Genomic DNA, 23,840 nt, shown 5'->3' with positions numbered 1-23,840 from the left:
CTAGATGGGCATGTGGAGATTTGGATAGGGAGGGGTTGAAGGGAGGAGTGAAACCAAAATATTATTTTCCCAGGGATTTTTTTGTTTGTCAAGAAAGAACACATCACCCCCCGCCCCGGAATCTTCTGCCTCTTTACAATCTCTTACATCCCTAAATATACAAAACATGATCATTTTCTTAGCAAACCAAGTCATACATATGCATTTTTATTGGCACCTTGAATAAAGATATGACAGACATGAATCTCAAATGTGCAGATGAAAAGCCGAGAGGAGGACTCACAATGGGTGAACAGGGAGCAGGAGAGCACCTGGTTGCTCTTGCAGAGCCAAAAAAAAGCCTGCTGGAGGAATTTCACCCCACAGTCCTAGGAAGACTTGCAGATGCAGTCACTAAGCCACTGTGAGTTCGCTATTAGGAATCAGGAAGAATGAATGCCTGAGAGGTTGACAGCTGGAGGTGGAGAGAGGGGACTCATTTAGATAAGATTTAAAAGTGAATTCTTCAAACTATTAACTTGTGAAAAAATTTATGAATACTTTGGAGATACAGCAAGGAGCCTGGGAATCAGTGTGAATTTACCACACAGTGAACTCTATTTTAAAAATCAAGGAGACAGGCATGGTGGTTCATATCTGTAATCCCAGACTGAAGAGGTAGAGGCAAGAGGATGGCAAGTTCCAAGCCAAACTGATATATGTAGCAGGGTTCTGTCTCAAAAAACAAAACAAAACAAAACAAACTAATAAGCAAACAAAAAAGAACAAAGGGATCAACTTCAGGGGCCTTTGACTATTTGGGTCAACCAACACACCGATAAGGATAATAATGGCCAGGTATGTTAGCACTCACCTGTAATCCCAGCAGTCCAGCAACTTGGGAGACAATGCTAGAGGATCGTGAGTTCCAGGCTAACCGGGGCTGCATAGTAAAACCCTATCTAAAAAATAAAAGTTAAATTAAAACCAAGGATGTTTGGCTTGAAAAGGAGGACTTTATATACACACAGGTCATTATGTATATCTGTAGATTTCTTCCCTGAAGAAAAACATATGCTGTGCAGCTATCCATAACAGAAAGTATTGAAGATAAGTGACCTTGAAGATCACCAAGTCTTTTCCTTCACTCTTAGGTGACATCAAAGCTGAGAGACGTAATAGACGTAATGTGGCTTCAAAGCTAAGATTAGCGTTTCTGATTCCTAGAGCATTTTCATCATACTGAGCAACTCATAAAGAAAAGGTCATGAAAGATGAAACTCATTTCCTATTTTGCCAGGATCTCTAGTCTAGTAGAAAGCTCTATAACCTGTAAAGTTCTATAGAGATATAAGTTGTTATTATTATCACTCATGATATCAGGCTCCATTCTTGACCTCTACTCACTCGACATCTTTGTGAAATGTCTAAAAAAGGTGCATGGATTTTCCAATAATAAGTATTTGGAGGCAGAGAGTAGGTAGGTGTATTTGGATGGTTTAAAAAATGAGGCAAATCTAGCATGATGAAATCTAACCAGACTGAAGTTAAGTCAAGCACTTAATGCACAAAGCCAATGGACTATTAGCAAAATCTGTGAGAGAGGAGGTCAAATTGTCTTGGAAGTTGCTATCGTTTACATCTGAAGTCTCCCAAAGGCCCATGTGTTAAAGGCTTGGTCCTCAGCTTGGTGCTATTAGGGGGTAGTAGAAACATTAAGGTTCTAAGGGAGGCTTCAGGTCACTGGAGGCATGCCCTCAAAAGGTCTCTTGCTTCCCCTCTCTCTTTGCTTCCCAGGCACCATGAGGTGAGCAGCTTGTGCTGTATGATACCTTTCACCGTGATGCATGTCTTATCACAGGCAGGAAAGCAACTGGGCCAACTGACCGTGAACTATAATCTCCAAAATTGTGAGACAAAATAACCCTTTCCTCTTTTTAAGTTGATTATCTCAGGTCTTATGCTACATAATGGAAATCTGACTAACACAGAAGTTAATCTTAGCCAATATTTGTCAAAACACTGGTCCTCAGTGTACTTATTATAAAAACAGTATCCACAGAACAAGTAAAACAATAACATTACTGCTTTGACCAGTACCTACCATATTTCTCTGTGGGTTTCCTCATCTAGTGGAAAACCCTGCTCTAATGAGAAGCCATTTGAGAAAGTAGAGCCAATTAATTTGAATAAGAGAAGTTTACATTTTCGCTGTTAGTGGAGGTACACAATGAGTAAATATTAGTCAGTTCAGGCTGTCATAACAAAATAATGTAGACTGGGTATCTTAAATAGCACAGTTCTGGAGGCTAGAAATTTATGATCAACGTGCTGGAAGATTTGCTTTCTCCAGAAGCCTCTTTCCTTGGCTTGTTATGCCTGCCTTCTTTCTGCGGCCTTTTCTTGGTACACATGCCTGGCGTGTTTTTCTTTTCTCATAAGAGTGGTCATCAATCTTATCACATTAGGTCTCACTGCTAGGACCTCATTTGTCCTTAATTACCTCCTTAAAGACCCTGTCCCCAAACACAATTACACTTTGGGTTAGACATTCTTTATATGACTTTAAGGGATACATGATCTATTCATAACATGTGGGAGAGTTTTAGTCTCAACCTGTGATAATCTGGAAAGGAAAATAATGACAAATAAAATGTTAATTCAGGGAAATTTGTGTCCAATATAAGGAAGTGAGTTTTGTTTTGTTACAATGCTAGGAATTGAACCCAGGGCCTTGTACGTGGTAGGCAAGAACTCTACCACTAAGCTACATCCCCAGCACATAAGGAAGATAATCTAATAATTAGTCTTCTAAAGTGTGAATGTATTTCTTGATGTGACAGTGAGTTCTTAGCAGTTTAGAGGCCAACAGCCACCTTTCAGTTCCATGGTGGAGGGCATCCCTGCCTAGGGTAAGAGGGCTAATGAAATGGACTCCTGGGTCCTCTGGGTCTATCAGATTCTATGATGCCTTAAGTATTTTACAAATTAATTAAGTAAATTATTCTAGTTTTTAAGTGATAGTCAAATAAATAAGTATTGCATATAACCCAACAAATACCCTATATTTCTAAATCTCACCACTCAAAACTTTTTTTTTAGATTTTTTTTATTGTTTTATTATTCATATGTGCATACAAGGCTTGGGTCATTTCTACCCCCTGCCCCCACCCCCTCCCTCTCCCCCCCACCCCCTCAACACCCAGAAGAAACTATTTTGCCCTTATCTCTAATTTTGTTGTAGAGAGAGTATAAGCAATAATAGGAAGGAACAAGGGTTTTCGCTGGTTGAGATAAGGATAGCTATACAGGGCATTGACTCACATTGATTTCCTGTGCGTGGGTGTTACCTTCTAGGTTAATTCTTTTTGATCTAACCTTTTCTCTAGTTCCTGGTCTCCTTTTTCTATTGGCCTCAGTTGCTTTTAAGGTATCTGCTTTAGTTTCTCTGCGTTAAGGGCAACAAATGCTAGCTAATTTTTTAGGTGTCTTACCTATCCTCACCCCTCCCTTGTGTGCTCTCGCTTTTATCATGTGCTCAAAGCCCAATCCCCTTGTTGTGTTTGCCCTTGATCTAATGTCCACATATGAGGGAGAACATACGATTTTTGGTCTTTTGGGCCAGGCTAACCTCACTCAGAATGATGTTCTCCAATTCCATCCATTTACCAGCAAATGATAACATTCCATTCTTCTTCATGGCTGCATAAAATTCCATTGTGTATAGATAACACATTTTCTTAATCCATTCGTCGGTGGTGGGGCATCTTGGCTGTTTCCATAACTTGGCTATTGTGAATAGTGCTGCAATAAACATGGGTGTGCAGGTGCCTCTGGAGTAACCTGTGTCACAGTCTTTTGGGTATATCCCCAAGAGTGGTATTGCTGGATCAAATGCTAGATCAATGTTTAGATTTTAAGTAGCCTCCAAATTTTCTTCCAGAGTGGTTGTACTAGTTTACATTCCCACCAGCAGTATAGGAGGGTTCCTTTTTCCCTGCATCCTCGCCAACACCTGTTGTTGGTGGTGTTGCTGATGATGGCTATTCTAACAGGGGTGAGGTGGAATCTTAGTGTGGTTTTAATTTACATTTCCTTTATTGCTAGAGATGGTGAGCATTTTTTCATGTGTTTTTTGGCCATTTGAATTTCTTCTTTTGAGAAAGTTCTGTTTAGTTCACTTGCCTATTTCTTTATTGGTTCATTAGTTTTGGGAGAATTTAGTTTTTTAAGTTCCCTATATATTCTGGTTATCAGTCCTTTGTCTGATGTGTAGCTGGCAAATATTTTCTCCCACTCTGTGGGTGTTCTCTTCAGTTTAGAGACCATTTCTTTTGATGAACAGAAGCTTTTTAGTTTTATGAGGTCCCATTTATCTATGCTATCTCTTAGTTGCTGTGCTGCTGGGGTTTCGTTGAGAAAGTTCTTACCTATACCTACTAACTCCAGAGTAGTTCCTACTCTTTCGTGTATCAACTTTAGAGTTTGTGGTCTGATATTAAGATCCTTGATCCATTGTGAGTTAATATTGGTATAAGGTGATATACATGGATCTAGTTTCAGTTTTTTGCAGACTGCTAACCAGTTTTCCCAGCAGTTTTTGTTGAAGAGGCTGCTTTTTCTCCATCGTATATTTTTAGCTCCTTTGTCAAAGACAAGTTGGTTATAGTTGTGTGGCTTCATATCTGGGTCCTCTATTCTGTTCCACTGGTCTTCATGTCTGTTTTTGTGCCAGTACCATGCTGTTTTTATTGTTATTGTTTTGTAATATAGTTTGAAGTCAGGTATTGTGATACCTCCTGCATTGTTCTTTTGACTGAGTATTGCCTTGGCTATTCGTGGCCTCTTGTGTTTCCATATAAATTTCAGGGTAGATTTTTCAATCTCTTTAATGAATGTCATTGGAATTTTGATGAGAATTGCATTAAACATGTAGATTACTTTTGGGAGTATGGACATTTTTACTATGTTGATTCTACCAATCCATGAGCATGGGAGATCTCCCCACTTTCTGTAGTCTTCCTCAATCTCTTTCTTCAGAAATTTATAGTTTTCCTTGTAGAGGTCATTCACATCTTTTGTTAGGTTTACACCTAGGTATTTGATTTTTTTTTGAGGCTATTGTAAATGGAATTGTTTTCATACATTCTTTTTCCATTTGCTCATTGTTAGTGTATAGAAATGCTAATGATTTTTCTATGTTGATTTTATATCCTGCTACCTTGCTATAGCTATTGATGATGTCTAGAAGCTTCTGAGTAGAGTTTTTTGGGTCTTTAAGGTATAGGATCATGTCGTCTGCGAATAGGGATATTTTGACAGTTTCTTTACCTAATTGTATTCCTTTATTCCTTCTTCTTGCCTAATTGCTCTGGATAGGAATTCCAGTACTACGTTGAATAGAAGTGGAGATAGTGGGCATCCTTGTCTGGTTCCTGATTTTAGAGGGAATGGTTTCAGTTTTTCTCCGTTAAGTATAATGCTGGCTGTAGGTTTGTCATATATAGCTTTTATAATGCTGAGGTATTTTCCTTCTATTCCTAGTTTTCTTAGAGCTTTTATCATGAAATGGTGTTGGATCTTATCAAAGGCTTTTTCTTCATCTATTGAGATGATCAAGTGGTTTTTGTCTTTGCTTCTGTTAATGTGGTTTATTACGTTTATTGATTTTCGTATGTTGAACCACACCTGCATTCCTGGGATGAAGCCTACTTGGTCGTGGTGAATAATCTTTTTGATGTGTTGTTGAATTTGGTTTGCCATTATTTTGTTGAGGATTTTTGCGTCAATGTTCATTAAGGAGATTGGCCTATAGTTCTCCTTTTTGGAGGTGTCTTTGCCTGGTTTTGGGATAAGTGTAATACTGGCTTCATAAAATACCACTCAAAACTTTTAAAAATTGATTCAATATTTCCGTGAGTTCCAGGAGTCTCCTTGCTCTGCCACATAAATGCTCTATTTTTTTTCTTTGCCACGCCTTTGTCAACATTCTTTCCTCTTGTAGCTATCTAGCCTAATCCTACATGTCCCTGAAAACTGCAAGCCAGGCTAATATTTTCTTGTCTGATCACCCACTGCACTGGCATAGCTACTTCTAGCAGAGGTGAGTGCAGCCACGGAAGGAGACAGGGATTTGAAGTGGATGGCAGGGAACCAGGACTTCCAAGACCTGCTGGGTCTGCCAGGTGTTAACTGAGATGATAGTCTATATTTTTCTTGGATCCTGAATCTTCCCCAGAAACCAAGTACTACTATAAGTTGGTGGGGAAGGAAAACACAGGTCAAATGTTGCTACAGTTTGTGTATTAAATGTCCACCAGAGGCCTGCATGTTAAAGCCTTGATTCCCAGAGTGCCACTCTCGGGAGCTGGTATACTCTGTAAGAGGTAGGACCTGATAGGAAAACTCCTTAGGTCACTATACCCTCAAAGGATTGTGGAACTCTGTTCTCTTCCCCATTCTCTTTTTCTTCCAGGCCATGAGGCAAGTGGTTCTGTTCCACCGTGTATTCCCACCAGGATGGATTGCCTTGCTACTGGCCTAAAAGCAATGAGGTCAGTAGGCCATCAGCTGGAACATCTAAAACTATAAACCAAAATAAACCTTTTTTCTTTGTGAGTTGACTGTCTCAGGCACTTGTTACAGTCACAAAAAGCTGAGTAACACATAGATCATCAAAATCATGGTCTTATTAATGACTCTGAACCTCCTAATGACCTTCTGATGAGTTGAACTTGGCCAAGGGTTGCTATGAGAACCCTTTTTGCCTAGTTAAGATCAAAGGTGGACAACCTGTACTAAAACAAATGAGTGGTCTGGTTTCATTAATGCACTCTGCAGATATTTATTGAGTATTTACTGTGTACCGTAAGTCATTCTAAACACTGACATTGTACAGTGAACAAGAGAGATAATGTCCCTAATCTCAAACTTACAATCAAGTGAAAAGAAGAGAGGAGGCAAAAAAAATAAATAGCTAAAGTAATATCAGGAGTAAAAAGATGGTTTTCAGGGAAGCAAAATAGTGTGATGTGATAGAAACGAAGTGACTTATTTATATTTGATGGATCCCTGTAAGTTGTTGACATTTAGACTAAGATAAGAAAGATGAACCTTGTTATGATGAACTTGAAAAAAAATTGTTACAGACAGAGAACAGCTAGTGTAAATGCCCCAGAGTAGAATCAGGTTGGCAGGTTAGAGGGACAGAAATCAGATCTGCACAGTGAGATCACTGTAGAGACGGGGATAGGAGAGTGACACAAAATGTACTCAGTAAAGGTAAGCAGGGCACAAGCACATGACACTTTAGAAACCAAGTTAAAATGCCAAATGGTGTTCCAGTGTTATAGGAAGATATAGAAGAATTTTTACCAGAGCAACAACAATGACCAAATTTTACCTTTACATACATAATTCTGGTTCACTCATGTTGTCACAAACGACAAGATCTCCTTATTCTTTTTTCTTTCTTTCTTTCTTTTTTTTTTTTTTTTCAGTACTGGGCCTTGAATTCAGGACCTCATGCTTGCTAAGCAGGCACTCTACCACTTGAGCCACTCCACCAGCCAAAGATCTCCTTATTTGTTAAGGCTGAATAGTATCATATTACACAACATCAGTGAACATTGTGATTATTGAGATAGGCCAGGCAGAAACAAAATATTGCATGATCTTACTTATATGTGGAAAGTTTAAAAGGTCTAACCCATACAAGTAGAGAGTAGAATGGTAGTTATCAGGTGCTGTGGGAGGAGCAGAGGCTGTGGAGGTGTTGTTCAGAAGTGTAACAGCTCAGTCACACGAAGAGTAAGTTCTGGAGATCTACCATTCAGCATAGTGACTGTAGTCAATAATCTGTTGTAGATTTGAAAATTTCTTTTTTTTTTTTTTTACTGGTCTTTAATACTTTATTAAAAGTTGACAAGTGGTAAATTTTTTTCAATACTGGGGTTTGAACTCAGGGCCTTGTACTTGCTAGGCAAGCACTCTATCACCTGAGCCATACCCCAGTGATAAATGGTAATTTCTTTTTTTTTTTATTTTTCTTTTATTATTCATATGTGCATACAAGGCTTGGTTCATTTCTCCCCCCTGCCCCCACCCCCTCCCTTACCACCCACTCCGCCCCCTCCCTCTCCCCCCCAATACCCAGCAGAAACTATTTTGCCCTTATTTCTAATTTTGTTGTAGAGAGAGTATATAAGCAATAATAGGAAGGAACAAGGGGTTTTGCTGGTTGAGATAAGGATAGCTATACAGGGCATTGACTCACATTGATTTCCTGTGTGTGGGTGTTACCTTCTAGGTTAATTCTTTTTGATCTCACCTTTTCTCTAGTACCTGTTCCCCTTTTCCTATTGGCCTCAGTTGCTTTAAGGTATCTGCTTTAGTTTCTCTGCGTTAAGGGCAACAAATGCTAGCTAGTTTTTTAGGTGTCTTACCTATCCTCACCCCTTCCTTGTGTGCTCTTGCTTTTAAGATTTGAAAATTTCTAAGAGTGCATTTTAAATGTTCTCATCACAAAAAATGATAAAGATGTGACATTCCACAATGTCTGCAAAAATCAAACTATTGTGCTGTACACATAAATATCTATCATTTTCATTTGTCAGTTTAAAAAATATCTAATTCTGGTTACCAAGAAGACTAGTTTTGCAAGAAAACGAAAGAGGGAATATACAGTGGGATATACTGTAGATGGAAAGAAATAGGTAGGTGGTGGAGGTGTTAGGGATTATGTATATCAGCTTTGGGTTGGGTTTCTGACCTTGGTAATCTTGAGTCCTAGCTGATAGAGCCAGTCAGTGGATAGGGGAAACCTTCAACAACAACGAGTCCTTTACTTGTTATTTATCTTCTTTGGAACTTAGTTTTCCAATTTGCAAAATTGAGATATATTATTGTTACTTATCTCTAGCTCTTAAGTTTAAATATTTCCAATTTACCTATTAGTTGGATTTAGGAGGTGAAAGTAAGCTGTTAAGGCTAATGATAGATTGGACCATGAGCAACTAGAGGGTATAGTGTCATTTGCTGAGATGGAGAAGGTGGGGTTGAGGGGCAAAATGAGAGTTTCATTTAGACCACTTTTAGTTTGAAATGCCTTTATTAAGTATCCATTTTGTTATGAGAGTCATCAGTGGCTCAAGTGGTAGAGCAGGTGTTAGCTGCACAAGTCCCTGGGTTCAGCCCCCACACCACACAAACATACACACACAAAATTTTAATGGATACAAGAGCCTAGAGTTCCAGAGAAAGGACAAGTTTACAACTAAAGATTTGTAAGCCGCTACTATATAGAGTCCAAGAGTCTTTCCCAGGATGGGCTTACCTTTCAAGCAGTGGACAGCTCCAGATCCATCTTAGTGTGCCTGATCCACAAGAGATAAATGCTCCAAGGGCAAAACCAAAGAGAGAGCTCATCCCCCAGAAAGTAGGCCATGTAGATGCAACCACTTTAAATCTCCACCTATTCTCATAGAAAACTGCCCTGTCCAAAGGTCCCAGCATCCTCTCCAAATAGGTATCCATACCGCCTATCCTGGCCTTCATTTGGGCAAGGTACAGTTGATATACAGGATCCTTGAGTTCCCTCTAGAGGTCAAGGATATGTCATCTTAAATTGTTGCCATTCATTCACTTAAAATCTCCTTGGGACTCAATAAATGCTGGTCTCTGCGCAGTGGGTTGGGGATACAGCTGTGAACAAGAAAAACTGCAACTATGAGCATCTTCTCATGGGGAATCCAACCTGAAGACAAATAATTATGCAATTGAGATAAACTGTAGGACAAGTACCAGGTGTCTTAAGAATGTATAGTGGGTGAGAAAACAAACTAAACTTGGGGGTTAGAAAAAGATTGATAAATATTATGTATGGCTATATAGTATTAGACATCTTACAAAGGACTTTCTCATTCGTGAAACCATTAAACTTTAGAATAAACTAGAGATGAATAATAATAACACAGCTCAATTTTGTGGATAGCAAAACTGAGTTCCAAAGGAGATAAATCAAAATTAAATGTCTCCTTGTTGTTGAACACATGTTTTCCTTTGTCTACTAACAGACTCTATCAGCCAGGTCTCTGGATTATAAAGATCAGAAACCCAACCTCAAACTGATACACACAGTCCTCAACAAACAACAAACATATATATCCCCTTCCTCCATAGTAATGCACTGGGCACATACCCACATTATTCAGGCTGCCTCCTTGTAAGTAGATGTGGCTGATGGTGTGGCTCACATGGCAGAGTGCCTACCTAGCAAGCACAAGACCATGGGTTCAAACCCTGCCACCACCAAAAAACAAAACTGTGGTTTATGACTGAGTTCTGACAATCCAATTTAGTAGAAATAAGGGGGGCAATTTCTGAGCCTTGGTCTTAGAAGTTTGTTCCCCTGGAGGACTTCTGCTTCTGACCATGAAGTTTGATTGCTATAGAAGTTTCCCTCTCACCACAAATTACAAGAAAAACTGGAAAATATATAAAACAATTTTTATAAGACATTGGGCCACAAAGATCATAGGACTGTGATCCCGAGGGAAGGGAAATAAGCAAGCACAGCACAATGGTGGCCTTTGCTTACTGCCTGGCAGCAGTTTCCATGGTAAACTGTAGAGAGGGGCAGTCAAAACAGAGCACTGTGGTCTTCCTGAAATCAGGAAACCTGAAATTGGGGGAGCCAAAGCAGCCAGGTTTTATTGGGCAGAGAATCAGAAAGAAGTATCCCCAGAGAGATATGCAAAGGGGTCTTCTTAAGTATTTGGCTGAGTACTAATCTGTGAATCATGAGATGAAGGCCAGAGAAAGAATTTCAAAAAAGAACAACAGGCCAAAAAATGCTCAGCTTTCAATAACGGAGCTGGGATAATTCACACCCTTAAAAGCCTGAATGGAAAGATCTTGCTTGGGTAGAATCCATAGAAGGCTCAGGCCTTCCTTGCGAGCACAAATTAGTCTAGTAAAGGCCATTCTGGACTTGCAATAATAACCCTTAAAAAGAGATCCTCAGACCTAAGGGTATGGCTCAAGTGCTAGAGTGCCTGCCTAACAAAAACAAAAAAAGAAAAAAAGTATTTTCAAAAGGATCAAACTGAGCCTTAAAAACTTAAATTTGTATCAGAAAAAGTCCAAAACTGTTTAAAGGAAAACAACAAAATGTAATGTACCCAAAATCCAGAGTCCAGGCAAACAATGGGTAAGCAAAACTCATAACCAGATGAAAAATTGATGAGTGGAAAAGATCCAGAAATGAGAAGGCATTGTGGGTACAAGAGAGGGACCTTAACTAGCATTTGTTGCCCTTAACGCAGAGAAACTAAAGCAGATACCTTAAAGCAACTGAGGCCAATAGGAAAAGGGGAACAGGTACTAGAGAAAAGGTTAGATCAAAAAGAATTAACCTAGAAGGTAACACCCACGCACAGGAAATCAATGTGAGTCAATGCCCTGTATAGCTATCCTTATCTCAACCAGCAAAAACCCTTGTTCCTTCCTATTATTGCTTATATACTCTCTCTACAACAAAATTAGAAATAAGGGCAAAATAGTTTCTGCTGGGTATTGGGGCGGGAGAGGGAGGGGGGGAGTGGGTGGTAAGGGAGGGGGTGGGGGCAGGGGGGAGAAATGAACCAAGCCTTGTATGCACATATGAATAATAAAAGAAAAATGAAAAAAAAAAGAGAGGGACCTTAAAATAGCTATTATAAATCTTATAAATATGCTCAAAGATATAAAGGAAATAAATATAAAAATAGAAATAGGAGATACTTAAAAGACTCAAATGGAACTCCCACAAAAGAAAAGTACAGTATCTTAAACAAAAAGTAAGATGGATAAATTAACAGCAAGATATAAAGTACAGAAGAAAAGAACAGTGAAATTGAAGATGAACCAACTACAACTATATTTTAAACAATGCACAGAAAACTAAAAAGACTAAAAAAAAGAACAGAGCTTAGTGAGCTGTGAGATAATAGAAAACAGTCCAACATTCTGGACCCTCCCAAAAAAGGAGAAAAGGCAAAAAAAAATGAGGAAATAAAAAAGACTTTTTTCTAAATTTGATGAAAGATCGAGAAGCTTAATGAACATTGAAAAATCTGAAGAAAGCCATAAAATGTGCGTAGTAATCAAAGTGCTTAAAAAACAGTGAAAAAGAGAAGGACTTTAAAATTGGCCACAAGTGGGGAAAAAGATGTTACATGCAAAGGAACAAAGAGTTGTGTCAGATTTCTCAGCAGAAAAAATTAAAAGCATAAGACATTTGAACAACAACATTTTTAATTTTTAAAAAATATTTTATTGGTGTATTAAATATCTATACACATGTAAGTATACTGCTCAGTAATAAACACAAAGCAACACAGTGTGTGTGACCTCTACCTGTGTCAAAATACAGTGTGTCACTAGTATTTTAGAATTACCCACCAGGTTCTCTAAAACTATTTGTCCAGGTAGCTAGTCTCTGGATTTCTAATACTACATATAAATACATGTTCATAATTAACTGAACAACAGCTGTATTACCCAGCCCTTTCTCTTTGATCTCTCTCAACCTTATAATTGCATATATATACCATACATATGTTTAAAACAACCCATAAGATAAAACAAAATAAAAATATACAGCCAATAAGCTATGATTAGAACTATAATGGAATCATAAAAAACTGTCAGGAAAACAGTAAAGAGGAACAAAGAACAAATAGGACATTAAAAAAAAACATATAAAATGGCATATTTAAATCCAAAACCATATGAGCAATTACATTAAATTTACATGGCCTAAAGATTCCATGTAAAAGACAGAGATTGTCAGCATAAGTAAAAAAGCAATACTCAATTGTATGCCACATAAAACAAGCCCACCTTAAAAAAAAAAAACAAGCCCACCTTAATTATAAAGACCAGAGAGGATGAAATTTAAACCCACCAAAACATTAATCAAAATAAAGCTTGGACGGCTGTATGATATCAGATAAAGAATGTTTCAGAACAAGTAGTATTTCAAATATCCTTCCCAAAATGTGACAATTCATAGTGATAAAATTTATTAAGACAATATAATGATATTGTCTTAAGATACCTTTTGGTAATGCTTCAAAACACAAGAAAGAAAATCTGATATAATGAAAAGGAGAAAAGACAAATCTAAAATTATAGCTATTTCAACACATCAATCTTAGTGATTAAAAGAACAAACTACACAAAAAGTAAGACCTAGATCTCATTATCAAAAAATTGACTTAACTGATAAATATTGACCATTCCACTCAACAGCTACATACATATTCCTTTCTACTAAACAAATAATATTCCCAAATATAGACCATATTCTGGGCTATGAAATAATCAATAATAAATTGAAAGGTTTGGAATCTCTGACCACATTGAGATCAAGCCAAAAGTCAATAACAGTGACATCTGTAAAATGTCACCTATTTGGAAATTAAATGACACATTTAAATAACACATGAGTCAAGGAAGAAAACACAAGGGATATTAGAGATCATCTTTAACCTCATGAAAATGAAAACATATCAAAATGTGTAGGATGCAGATAAAAATACATAGAAAATTATATTTAATAGCTTGTATTAGAAAAGAAAAAAATAAATAATATAAGCCTGCATCTTAAAATACTAGAAAAAGAACAAAAAAAGATAATAGCCAAAACCAATTATAAAGAAAAGAGGGAAAATATAGAAATAAATTAATGAAACCGAGTCCGTTTGTTTAAAAAAATCCCTACATTTGATAAATTCTAACTACAATGATCAAGAAAAAGACACCTAACACATAAATTATCAATATCATGAATGAAAGACCAGAAATGACCCTACTGGAGACAGTACAAACTTAACAAGAGAATATTATGAGCAACTTCATGCCAACGGATCTTAGATGAAATGTACAAATTCCTTGCAACTACAAAAGTCCACTCAAAAGAAAATATATGTACTGAAATTTCCTGTATTTATTCTAAAACTTTAACTTGTGGTTAAAATCCTCACTATAAAGAGAACTCCAGTCCCCGATAGATTCACTAAATATTTAATGAAGACATAACACCAGTCTTACACAAGCTCCTTCAGAAAATATGAAAGGGAGATATACCAACACAGTCTATGAAGTCAACATTACCCTAATATCAAAATCCAACGAAGATTGTCCAAGAAAAGAAGACTACAGGATATTGTGAATATGTCTCTTAATTATAAATGCAAAGGGCCTTAGCAATACACTAATAAATCTAACCAACAACACATAAAAAGATAACATATCATGACCAAGTAGATTTTATCCCAGAAATGCAATACTGGTTTAATAGTCAAGGAGTACAACCTACTATATCAACAGAATAAAGCAGAAGCACTATAAGATTGTCTCCATAGAAACAGAAAAGCATTTGACAAAATTCAGTATCCATTCCTGATTTAAAGATGTTCGGCAAACCAGGAATTAAGAGCTTCCTCCACCTGATAAAGAGCACCCATGAAAAACCAAAGGCTAACATCACACGTAATATTGAAGGATTGAATACTTTGCCGCTGAGATTAGAGACAGGGCAAGAATGGCCATCCTCGTAATTTCTGCTCACTAATTAATATACTAGAGGGTCTCGCCAGCTCAATAGGCCAAGTAAATGATCCAAGCCATAGCATGGCTGAGTCTCAGAACTTCATGTTAAGTCAAAGAAGCAGAACAAAAAGAACACATATTATATATCATTTATATGAAATTTGGAAAACATGAAACTGCAGTGATAGAAAACAGGCCAGTGACACTTGAGGCAGGTGTCTGGGACAGGAGTTGACTATAAAGGATTGAAATGCTCTCTATCTTGATTAGAGTGATGATAACACAACAGTATACATTTGTCAAAAATCATAAGTTCATTTTATTGGATGTAAATTATATACCTTAATACCAGTTTTTTTTTCAACAAATTTGAAAAAAACACTTCCCCTCCTCCTGTCCTCTCTCCCCCTTGGTAGTAGACAAGTACATAAGCAGCCACCTTGCACCTAAGGATAGATGCCAAGAATCAAGGATGGCAGAGCCGCTCCATTTTCCCTGGGCTGTTACCACAGAGGGAAACACACTTTGTTTACACCACTGTACAGGTCAGCTTCTTTATTATAGCAGCATGGTCTTCTCTCTAACCAATATGCCTGCTGTGGGCATAACAGTTTCTGAAGTTCAGACAATGCCTCCAGTGCTTATGCTCTGTCTTCTGCCTGCTGTCACCACGTGGCTTATGCAGTTACAGGCTCCCAGTGAGAATTTGGCTACCCTCCCTTCTAAGAGCCAAAGTCTCCTCAACTGTTCTTGGCTCTGCCTGAGTCACATTCCCATTCCTGAGCTTCTCACTGGGCCAGGTGAACACAGTGTGGTGATTGGCCAGACCTGAGTTGAACACTATGCATAGTATCTCGGGATAAAGCACAGCCACGTGTACTGGATGGGGAGGGAGAAGCAAGTCCCCAAGGAAGTCAGTGATGCAGTTCTGAGAGGTAGGGAGAATGGCAGCTGGACAGCAATGGTAACAGATGGTCCCATCAGTGAGAGGGAGTAGAGGAACAAATTACTTACCCACTGTCACCAGCACAAAAGCAATGGCTAGCCTGGGTCCAGAGCAGATCGTAAGTAAAGGTCACATTTTACTTTCTCTTCCATCACCCTCACAACTGCTGGCACAGAGCAGGCCACAGCAGCTCCTGACCTGACTCTCCTCCTGATTGTCTACCGGTAACTGGAGCCCAAACTACCATAGCTAAGGAAAGGTTAAAATGTGGTGGGAAAGACAAAGGTCTGAGTGTGGATGTGTCTGTGGAAGAAAAGCATGATGACACAATGTGTCCTAAGGCTGGGACCCTTACCCAGACGTCACATGTTTAATGCTGTCTCACTCCCACCCCAAACTCTGATCCAGCTCCAATACACCTGTGTGATCTTAGACAAGTCACTTAACTTCTCTGAGTCTCAGGTCTGGAATTGTTCAAACGCTCCCCAGCTTCAGTTCCAACTCCCTGTCAGATCCACAGAATGAAGAAAAGCCTCACTTGGAAAATGTGTGACCTGTCTGCTGTGCCCAGCCTGTGTGACTGGATACCAAAACAGTCTGTTACCTTGAAAATGTTGCAGACCAAAAAACAGCAGTGATGGAGGGACCAGACCCTAGTCTCAGCCAAATGTGGGAGAAGGGCATTCATATCGACTGTGTTGTCTTGTTTGCTGGGAGGCACCTGCTGAGCTGGAGTAGCCTTCATGAGTCTGCTGTGCACAAGGCATTCCAAGTCACAAGACCCTTGGGAGGCTGCTGATCGCATGATGGCCAAGTAAAAGTGTAAATCAGCCATACCACCGTGGGGCTGGATATAAGGAGCTTGCAGGCCATCTGTCAGAATCTTTTGTGGAACGGCCTGGTTGTTTGGGCATCACTTAAATTGTGCCTATGAGGCTTGGTCATAAAACACCAGCAGGCTCTGGAAACGGACACTGGAGAGGTGATCTTGAGCCTGCTTAGCCAGGAGCATTGGCTGAAAGGCAGAAGCACGTGCACCGCCTCATGCTCACTCACACCATTTGCATGCTCTCAGAAGCTCACACTGAGGCACGTGCGGTCACACAAACCCTCCCACACTCACATAGGTGCTCACACCCAGATACACACACCTTCACTCTACTTCACCCTTCATATATCATACACACTATTACACTCATGAGAACATGCTCAAAACACACACACCCTCACACACACCCATGCATATACCCTAAAACTATCCACTCACTCACAAGTTCACAATCACACCTTTCCACACCTCACAACACGCAAATAGTCATGAAATGCACACATAGACACATACTCAGGTATATACCACCCTACAGAGTCAAATATGCATTGCACACACATGCACATGCACGGGTGTGCACACCCGCTCACATACACATTTGAAGGCCAAGGACCCTTCTGTGCATATCATAGCTTTCATTTCTTTGCTGACTTATGTTTTCACTAGACATCTTGGTTCAAAATGGGTCCCCACTGAGTATGTTATCAGAGGGTTCCCAGCCATATGCTTGCTACAAAAATTCTGCCTATGTGTCAGAGTCTGGCATGAATAAAATTTAGCCCACACACATGTGTACATTGCAAACAAGAGCCAGAATGTAGTTCTCACTGCAGGTTGAATGGGAACCTTAGAGAGAGCCCTGGCACCTGGCCAGGAAGGACATTTTGGTTGGGCATGGCTTCTAGACAGCTCTCCTTAGGTTAGTCTCTGTAATATAAAGAGATTCAACCAAATCGCTCCTTATGGTCCCTTCCCTCCAACAGGCTCACAGAAGTGGGCACTCAGTAGGAAGGGCACCCAAGATTTTAGGGACAGGTGGGTCCAGTCCAGCCTATTCACTGAACACCTGTTGGAGCTCAGGTCTCAGGTCTCTCTACCTCTCTTAGAGGCATGTGGTGTCAAAAAAAATGCCTGGGAGCTGGAGTCTGAGCAGCCTGGGTTTCAGCCCTTGCTCCCTCACTCAACCCCAAAGGCCAGCACCTTAGCAGAATGGGGTTCCTTCTACTGCATACAAAAAGGGCACAGCTGGAACCTCTGGCAGTGAGGCCCAACATCTTGGAGAGGCCCAAAAGCTAAGGTTCCTCCAAGTTGGAGAGGAGATAATTAGAAAGGAACACAGGGCTGCTCAAATGTCATGGTTTGGCTTGAACACTTGTTCCAGCATCAGGCAAATGTTTTGCTGACAAAATAAGACAGCTGCAAGGGAGCACTGAAGTTCTGCTGAGGATGGAGATGAGGCGGACAGGCAAGCAGAGTGTGCAGAGGTGAGCCTAGTAGAATACAGAGTAAATCCAACCATGGGAGACAAGCTTGGAGCCAGGCACCAAATCCAGGTTCTGCCACTTGCTAGTTTATGCCCTCGGGCAAGTGAATGAACCTCTCTGTACCTTAGCTTCCTCATCTGTGAAAAAGATGTAATAATGATATTCACATGATAACATCGTGGGAATTAATGATGTCATTAATAATAGCTGGCAACTCATTTTATCCTTTCTACAGGCACTGACAGTGCCTGGCACATAGCAAGATCTTGTTTTGCTTTCCTATTCCTGTGGTAACAAATTACCACCAACATGGTGGGTTAGAAAATAGAAGTTGAATCACTCACAGTTTGGGAGGCAAGAGGTATAAAATGAGTCTTCCAGAGCTAAAATCAAGGTGTGAGTGAACTGATTCCTTCTAGAGGCTCTAGGGAAGAATGTTGTCTGCATCCCTTGCCTTGTGGTCCCATCACCCTTGTCTCTGTTTCTGTAGCCACATCTCCTGCTCCTTTCTTTGATCCTCTTGTCTTCCTCTCATAAGAACCTTTGTGGTTAAATTGGGCCCACCTGAATAATGTCCCCAGTGCAAGATCCTTAACTCAAACACATCTACAAAGTTTCTTTTGCTGGATAGGAGAACATACTCACAGGAAATGTGCAACTTTGAAGGGACAGGCAGTGAACTAACACAGTGCTCAATAAATGCTAGTAATAGTATTACAAAGCTCTCATAGCTCCCTCACTCAGAGTCACATAAATTTAAGTACCAGGCTGAACTTAGATCTCCCTGACTTCAAATCCCCTTTCCTTTGCACTAAAGCAGCAGGCTTCAAACTTGAGCAGCATAAGAATCACCCAGGAGGCTCCTCAGAGCACAGCAGCTCTGGTGCTGATTCTGGGGTGGGACCTAAGACTTTGAATTTCTAACAAGATTCCAGGCCCCGAGGAAGCTGCAATTCCATTACCACTGTTGCCTATTGCCTGAGGAGTGGAATGAGTTCTCTGTCTTTGCAAGTGTTCAGTAACAAATGGTCACAGGTCACAAAGGTAGTAGGAAGACAGATTCAATCTGATGTCCCCTACAGTCCCTTCCTTCCAGAAAGCTCTCAGAGATGGGCAGCCAGAAGGAAGGGCACCCGAGATCTTGGGGACAGGTGGGTTCAATTCAGTTACTGAGCACTTGTAGAACTCAGGTCTCTTTACCCCTCTTAGAGACACATGGTGCCATAAAAAGAGCCTGAGTGCTGGTGTCCAAGCAACCTGGGTTCCAGCCCTCTCTCCTTCCCTCCCTCACTCACAACAGGGCCTGAAGCAACCACTCAAACTTCAAAGCCCAAGTTTTCTCCACTGTAGGATGGAGAGGTCAGTGCCAACCAGGGCTGTTTTATAGATTAGAAAAAAAGTGCAATATCACATCCTGACTTACACAGTATCTGGCACAGAATATGAGCCCATAAAATGTTAGTTCTCCTCCCTAGAAAGAAATGGCAGCTGTCTTTGTAGATCTCACACTATCATGGACAAGGCCCTGCACATGGGAAGGCAGAGGTGCAGAAGGCAAGCAGGAAGACAGAAGAAGGGCTCAACCAGTAAGATGTCACCTGGTGGGAAGGCTGGGCTCATCTGAGTGGAGGAAAAGGGATGAAGATGGGAGGGACTCCACCAGCCTTCTGTGTGGTACCTTCAGAATCCTTTCCAGTGGGCATGTTCAAGGGGCCAGAGCAAATCCAAATAATTCCGCCTCTGGTTTCTCCTTCTCCCTCTCTTGAAAAAGCATTACTGATTCTACATTCAGTCTTGAGGGGGGAGGAAAGATGTGCAACTATCATTTATCAAGAATTTGTATGCCTACGTGTGAGGTTCCATGCTAGATGCTACACACATGCTAACTCATGTAAGCTGCCCAGCAACCTACAAGGGAGGGATGCTTGTCCCCTTATGTGGATGGGAAAACCAAGGCTCAGGGAGCCCCATCTCCCTTCCCTCCTTGTTGCAAAGGTAATGTCACCTGCTCATTCTTGCAACTATTCTAGCCTTCCAGGTACAAGGCCCTGAGGCCACCCTTCCCAGTCTCCTCTCCTGGGCTTTCTGTGGGACCCATGCGGGACTGCAGGAAAACAGTGTCTGCAGTGATGCAATGGGGAGATATGATAGAGTCTATGGCCATTCATCAACCACCTTCCAATTGCTGTCTTCCCTCCCGCTGTTTATTCTCTTTGTTATTATTATTTTGATTTTGCAGGCTGCATTGCCCACGATGGTTATTGCCTCTAACTCCAGAGGGCCACATCAGCTGCCACTGACTTTTATTCTTGCAAATAAAAATGTAAGCTCCACCGCAAGGAAACTGCAGGCTAAAGAGATGAAGCCCATAAACTCACATTTTAAATGTGGAGAGACGGTGCCCGTGCTCCTCTGGGTGCTGTCTCCTGTCTTCCCTCTGCACCCAGCCACCCTGTGCCCACTCTCCCCTAGCATGACTCCCTCCAGTCTCAGAAGGTCCCCAAGTAGGTTGGAGGGAAAGGTGAAAAATTGGAAGGAATTAGGATGACCTTGAAGTGGTTTGAGGCACTTCCCAACTCCCAACACACAGACTTAGGTTAACTTCCTTCCAGCACCACAAAACAATAAAAATAAGTCAAAACCCCTCATGCTCTCTGGATATTGTGTCTTTGAGTGCTTTTGTGTGGATAGACATTTTCAACTCATTTCCTATGTATCGGCCTCAATGGAGAGCCTGGTCCCTTCTTAAAGCAGGCTGCGATTTTCTGGCAGCTGGAGGCAGGAAGAACTGCTGTCACACTGCAGAAGCAGAGACCTTCCAGGCAAGGGCACAGGTCAGCGGCCATAAAGTGGTCTTTTCTCTAAGAGCCAAATAGGGCCTCCTTCTCCCACTGCAAGGCAATAGGGAGAAGGGAGGGTACAGTCTAGACTCTGACCCATGGCAGGCTGTGGCCTGGATCCCAGGGATGCCACATGAGTTAGACAAGGAGCCAAGACTGCAGGAGAGACAAAGGGGACACAGAAAAAGTGCAACCCAGGCACTCTAACGGAGGATCATGCACAGGAAAGCCCAGAGGAGGGGGAGAGAGGGAGGGAGAGCTAAGTTACCTGGAGAGGGCAGGATGACTCCCCAGAGATCAGTTCTCAAAGACTGCCAGGAAGAGGAAATAGTTCGTGCAAAGACATCCCTGCCCCAGGCCTGTCTTCTTTCTCCCACAGGTTAGCAAGCTGAGCATAACTGCTTGTGCTCATCATTTTGTTTTGTAATTATCTCTTATCCCTAGACAACGAGCTCTTTAGGTCAAGAATGAACTTTTTCTTTTCTCTCTGTCTTCTCTGCCCAACCCAGTGTCTGGTACACAGTAGATGCTCAGACGTGTATTGGACAGAGCAGAGAATGTGAGAAGGACACTCGGGTCTGCTATACTGCTGAGTTCATAGGAAGAACAATGGGAGATGGTGTGGAGAGTACAGCAGGGGTGGATCTTAGGGGCTGTAAGTAACAAGGGAAGGACCTTGGACTCCATCCTGTAGGAATGTTCCAGCGGCCCCAGGACAGCTTTAGAGTTATCCCCATGGGCAACAGAGCCAAACTTTAGGGTCTGTGGACACCTACATTAGCCCCTGATTATTCATTGCCAGTGTTTGGGCAGTAGCACGAGACAAGACCTACCCCTTTCATCCCCTACTTGCCCCCACATCTCATCCTCCTCTGCCCCAGGATCCCCTATTTTGTTAGTGCTCCCACCGTCTACCCTGTTGCTCAGGCCCCACACATAATATCATTTTTTATTCTTCTCTACATAAAATCTGTGAACAAGATCTGTGACTTTGCCTCTAAAATACTGCTTGGTGCAAGCATCTCTATTTCTTCTACTATGTTGTCTGTCCAAACCTCCCTCTCTTCCATATTATTGCTGGCCTTTTATCTGGTGCCCTGGCTTCACCCTCACCTCCCTTCCCTTACCACTGTCTGACACCCCTCCAGGCCACTGTGCTCTTATAAAAATGCATGACTGAGGATATCACTTTCCTCAATTCCCAGTTCCTGGGCACAGCCTTCCCACCTCTAGACTGACTGTCCCCTCCCAAAATCTCTGATCTCACCTCATCTCACTACCCTCCTACTCACTAACTCTGTCACCCTGACCTGCTCTCTGTTTTTTAAATGTACCCTATACTCAAGGCCTTTGCATTTGCTATTTTCCCACCTAGCATGTTTCTTTTCCATCTCTTTACATGGTCCCTCTCACTGTGTGGGTCTGAGCTCACGCCTTTCTCTTCAGGGACTTCTCTGAACACCCTTTCTAAATGAGCCCCCCTCTGCCTCCTCCAAACTCCATCCCGTCCCTTCCATTATCCAGTTTATTCTGATCATAGCATTTGTCACAATGAAAGCACCCTCACTGCTACTGTGAACCTCCTTTGTTAGAAAACACACTCCAGGCATTTGATTTGTTTACCTCAACAGTCCTGCGCAAAGTGGGCGCTATGGGAGTCACAATGAGTAAGTAGTATTTGGACAATTAAATATTAGCAAAGAAGTCACACCCTCAGACTGTGAGTGGAGAGTGGGGTTGAACACAGGAGTCTCTCCAGGGCACAGAATGAGGCTAGAAGACCCAGGGGACCAGTGGCTTGCAGATCCTACCCAGCGCCCTCTGGCCTGAGAAGATCCAGTCTCATCCCTGAGTCAGAGAGTAACAGTGAATCAGGATTTATGGGACACCAATCTCCACCAAGAACTGACATCCCCTCCAGAGCATCTTGACTTGTGGCTGCTGTGCTGACCAGTCTCCTGGACGGTGGGTGGGGAGTGCACAATTCTCTTCTACACAGTACAATTCCATCTTCGACTTACAGCTCTAGTCCTGCTGCTGAAGGCTGGGCCAGTGGAGACAGAGGTGAAATTAGCCACCCTGGAATTCCCAGCATTGCTCTGAGATACCCCCTCCCTCCTTCCCATACTGGAACGATAACACTGACAACTCTAGAAGCTACCCTTTTTTTTTTATTTTATTCATATGTGCATACAAGGCTTGGTTCATTTCTCCCCCCTGCCCCCACCCCCTCCCTTACCACCCACTCCACCCCCTCCCTCTCCCACCCCCCCAATACCCAGCAGAAACTATTTTGCCCTTATTTCTAATTTTGTTGTAGAGAGAGTATAAGCAATAATAGGAAGGAACAAGGGTTTTTGCTGGTTGAGATAAGGATGGCTATATAGGAAATTGACTCACATTGATTTCCTGTGCGTGGGTGTTACCTTCTAGGTTAATTCTTTTTGATCTAACCTTTTCTCTAGTACCTGTTCCCCTTTTCCTATTGGCCTCAGTTGTTTTAAGGTATCTGCTTTAGTTTCTCTGCATTAAGGGCAACAAATGCTAGCTAGTTTTTTAGGTGTCTTACCTATCCTCACCCCTCCCTTGTGTGCTCTCACTTTTATCATGTGCTCATAGTCCAATCCCCTTGTTGTGTTTGCCCTTGATCTAATGTCCACATATGAGGGAGAACATACGATTTTTGGTCTTTTGGGCCAGGCTAACCTCACTCAGAATGATGTTCTCCAATTCCATCCATTTACCAGCAAATGATAACATTTCGTTCTTCTTCATGGCTGCATAAAATTCCATTGTGTATAGATACCACATTTTCTTAATCCATTCGTCAGTGCTGGGGCATCTTGGCTGTTTCCATAACTTGGCTATTGTGAATAGTGCCGCAATAAACATGGATGTGCAGGTGCCTCTGGAGTAACAGTCTTTTGGGTATATCCCCAAGAGTGGTATTGCTGGATCAAATGGTAGATCGATGTCCAGCTTTTTAAGTAGCCTCCAAATTTTTTTCCAGAGTGGTTGTACTAGTCTACATTCCCACCAACAGTGTAAGAGGGTTCCTTTTTCTCCACATCCTCGCCAACACCTGTTGTTGGTGGTGTTGCTGATGATGGCTATTCTAACAGGGGTGAGGTGGAATCTTAGCATGGTTTTAATTTGCATTTCCTTTA

This window comes from Castor canadensis, chromosome 7 (assembly GCF_047511655.1).
Source record: "Castor canadensis chromosome 7, mCasCan1.hap1v2, whole genome shotgun sequence".
NCBI lineage: Eukaryota > Metazoa > Chordata > Mammalia > Rodentia > Castoridae > Castor > Castor canadensis.
Note: the sequence above shows the minus strand (reverse complement) of the source record.